The sequence below is a fragment of the Astyanax mexicanus genome, chromosome 6 (genome assembly GCF_023375975.1).
Source record: "Astyanax mexicanus isolate ESR-SI-001 chromosome 6, AstMex3_surface, whole genome shotgun sequence".
NCBI classification, from domain to species: Eukaryota; Metazoa; Chordata; class Actinopteri; order Characiformes; family Acestrorhamphidae; genus Astyanax; species Astyanax mexicanus.
Genome location: NC_064413.1, coordinates 50,400,245 through 50,404,646, shown reverse-complemented (window position 1 = coordinate 50,404,646; position 4,402 = coordinate 50,400,245).

Here is a 4,402-nt window from a genome sequence, read left to right as displayed (position 1 = left end):
TTATTGGCTGTAAGCCATAATCATCAACAATAAAAGAAATAAACTCTTAATATAGATAATTCTGTGTGTAATACATCTATATAATATATGAGTTTCAATTAAACTTAAAGACACGCATGTAAAGTGCCTGATTGGCCACCAGATGTCACTGTGGTGGATGATGAAGATTTCGAACGTCTCACAAGATCGAATCATTTTCCGAATCAATAGATTCGGAACATCAGTCTTCCAAAAGCCCCACCTTTGCCCTCACTAGTTGAACACGCTGTAGTGAACATGCATTATATGTCAAATTCCACTTTATCTGCCTCTTTCTGTACTAACTGCATAAAAGCTTGTCCAGGGATTGAATACGTATTCGATTAAGGACCATATAAAAGTGACTCAAATCTGATTTGAAAAAATTTGGATTTGGCACGTTTACACAGCCATGAAAAAATCAGATCTGAGCCACATTGAGCATAAAGTTAGATCCTAATCAATTCAGCCTGCTAATGTGAACATAGCCTAAGAAACCTCCTAGTTTTTCTTTTTTAAACTTGTTTCTCACTTTGTAATTGTGTTTAAAGACGAAATTTCTATATTTTCTGAACATTAAGAGGGTTTTCCTGGGGACTGTTAAAAATGTAGCACACAGGAAGTGATGTAAGAGCTGTAGCTTTTCTGCAAAGCTGAGGTTGGACCTGCGAACACTGATGTTGTTATGACCTGCAGACCTGTATGACCTGTTTCTGAAAGGGTTATGAGGCAAAAAAAACTAAATTTGACACTCATACAACATACATTTCTAATATCTTGAGGGACATGCTTGTAGCAAACTTCTTAAAATCAGACCTGAAGGTGTTTTTTTTCTCTGCATGGCTGTCTGCTTTTCTTACTTCTGCTTTTTTTTCCAAGAAAAAAAGTGTATAATGTTTATTTTTTGATGTTTATTTTTAATATTTACAGTTTATTGTAGAAGAGAAAAAAAAATGATTCACCTACACTTCTAAAAGAGCAGAAATCGCAAACCCTGCTCCTGTAGAGCTACCTTTCTTTCCCTGTCTTTCAAAGGTAGCCTAACAAACTCCATTCACCTGGTTCAATCTCTTTCCTGGGGAGGCAGTAATTATATGGATCAGGTGGGTCAGATTGATTAGTGGGTGGAGCTAAAGTCTGCAGGAAGGTAGCTCTTTAGGAGCAGGAGCATGCAACTCAATTTCATTTTTAGTTAAAAGAGTGTGTGAATCAGAACTCTTATTCTAATCTGAATAAAACTGCAAATATTTATTAATTTTTAACCTCAAACCAGAAGATTATGATGCTAAAAGTCATGCTGAAACACCTTCTAAAACTTTTAATTTAGTTAGGATAATTAAAGCATTTGAAATGTTTTTCATATTTACAAAATCACATGTTTTTATTGGAATTATGTTCGGTCTAAATGTGGTCTAAAAAGCTTATGTCCATCGTGGGCTAAATTGGAAACCAGACAAACTAAACAGTAACAATTTTTCAACTTCATTTATTTAATCAACCAAAAAAACAAAGTTTACATAAGCTCTTGTGCCTTTTTTGGTCATGTTAGATCTAAATGTTGTTAATAAAACGTTTAATCTGGGCTAAATTTGGACAAAATCTGACAAACAACTACATTTTTTTAACAATTATTTAATTAACCTCCAAAAACGTTAATATATCAATTTTTTTTGTTTGTGTTACAACTAAATGTGGTCAATAAAACATTCATCCTGGGCTAAAGGTTGGCCAAATCAGACAAACTAACCCCAATTAACACCAATTGTCAACAATTATTTAATCAACCTCCAAAAAAATAAGTTTATATAAGCTCTAGTGCTTTTTTGGTCAACAAAACTTTCATCATAAATTTAAAGATTGGCCAAATCAGACAAACTGAACACCAACTCCAATTTTCAACTTCAATTATTTAATCAACAAGGTTTAGCCCCCCAAAAAATCATATAACCACTGGTGCTGTTTTGGTTGTGTTAGAGCTAAATTTGGTTTAAAAAATTCCATCCTGTGATGTGATAAATGTGGAACACATCAGACAAACTAAACATAGACCAGTTTTCAACAATTAGTTAATAAACATGATTTAGCCCCCCCCCCCCCCCCCCCCCAAAAAAAAAAAAAAAAATCATAAAAGTTCTGGTGCTTTTTTTTTGGTTGTGTTGGAGCTAAATGTGTTCAATATACCTTCTATCTCAAGATTGAAGATCATTTTTTTCTTGGGCTAATGGTGGGCCAAACAAAGTATACACCAACACCAATTTTCAGCTTCAATTATCTAAGTTCATATAACCTCTGGTGCTTCTTTTGTTTGGGTTGTGTTAAAGCTTAATGTGGTTAATAAAACTTTCACCCTGGGCTAAAGGTTTTTTTTCAAATCAGACAAACTAAACACCAGCACCAATGTTCAACAATTGTTGATCCACATTTAGCAACAAAAAAAACAAAGTTCATATAAGCTCATGCTTTTCTTGGGTTGTGTTAGAGCTAAATGTGGTCAATTAAACTTCTACCTTGAGCTAAATGTGGACCAAATCTGACATACCAAACATCTCAATTTTCTACAACTATTTTTTGAGCTAAATAAAAAGTATGGAAGACCAACCAGATTTAGTCTAAAAGTCTATCATTTGAGCTTGAACCACCAAACTACTTTAACCAACTTTTACAAATTGACAACAGGTTGATTACAGGTTTCTTTCTAAACAACCAGTAGAAGACCTGATTCCACCTGTTAAATCAAATGTTCAATCAGTTGGTCTTCAACAAAACTTATCACTTGTGCTTCTGCTTGGCTGGATGGAAAAACTTCAGTCACTCCAGCTCTTTGCAGATGCGATTGAAAACCACTGGTCTATGGCACTACTCAACTACTCAAGTAATGCTTTGGGTTTTGTTCATCAAACCAACTTTTTCAAGTGATCAGATTGGTCTGGCATGGTCTGGACTCAATGGGCAAACATCTGATTTCATGTAATGTCTGGATGTGCAGACTGTGTGGACTCAAACTGGATCTGCCAACTGGATTTGCGATGGAAACATAGTCTCCAACAAAGCCTAAGAGTGATAGAAATGAGTAGATGTTGGGTAGCCAGTCCAATCTCCCTTCACTTCCAGTCTACACCTCACCAATCACCCATCTCCTGTGAGAGATCGTTCATAAGTCTCACTCAGGAAGGTCTACCAGCAGTCCATCATCAACTTTCCTACTGAGAACCTTGCAAAAATCAAGTCAAAAAAATCAATCACTGCTTAAACATGAGGTGATAGAGTTTTTGAGACTCTGAAACTGGAGCCACTTGAGGGAGGGGCGATAGAATGGCAGAGCTTGATCAAAACCCATGAAGGCGTGGCTTGGCTGGACCAATTGCTGTGGTTGAAGGAGGGGTTTGAGAAATTGACTGTTTTTTCCCACCCAAATCACATGACAAACCCCCAAAAAAAAGAATTGATCACAACTGAGACTTGGTGGCTTAGTGGGTAAAAGCCTTGCCTCGTGATCAAGAGGTTGCTGGTTTGAGTGTGGCCTGGTCTCAGGTGGTGATGGGTTGAGCTTGGAAGCTGGTTGGATGACCAGCTGGGCAGGTGGATGGGGAAAGCATGAGGATGAGGTGGAATTGGGGGAGAAGGAGGGGAGGAGTGGGTGAGTGAGTGAGAAGAGGAGGAAGAAAGGAAAGAGAGGGGGAAGTAAGTAGGTTTTAACAAAAATTGGGTTTTGACCATTGTTTTAAGCAGCATAACCCCCTCATTCTTCTCTCCGGAGGCCCCAGGGGGGAATCTACCTTGTTTCCACCCCTGGTCCTCCTCTCTAGCTCTTCAATACCCCCCTCACCCTCAGGGTCTGCCCTCAGGTCTTCTCCCAAGTCCCGCCCTTGGGTTTTCACCTGAACCTTGTCCGCAACCGTGATCTGGAGTTCCTGATCGGTCTTGAACCGATGACCTCCTGACCGGGAGGCGTAGCATCTACCACTGAGCCACAGGAACTCATATATGTAATACTTTTTTTTTTTTAAACTTGGCATTCGATTTCGGGCATAGCTGGTCAAAACTTCACTCACTTGACCTGCAATGGATTCAAACCAAGAACCTTTTGGTTGTTGGCTCATTGCTCAAACCACTGAGCCACCCAGTCAGGCTTTTGCAATGCTTTTTTTTTTAAGCATTCGTCCTTTGGATTGGTCACCTTGACTACGGTGTTACAAAAATGACGTAGAAGAAACATTTTTGGAACCGTGTTCTTCACAAACAGGCTCTTCTTGTATAGCATCAGTCTGAGAACTCTTTTAATAATTTAATTGTAATTTTTTTTAAGAGGTTGGCTTTAAAATTTAGACATTTTGAGCACTTTAGGGGAAAATTTGGCTTTTTTTTACTCTTTCTTTGGTATATC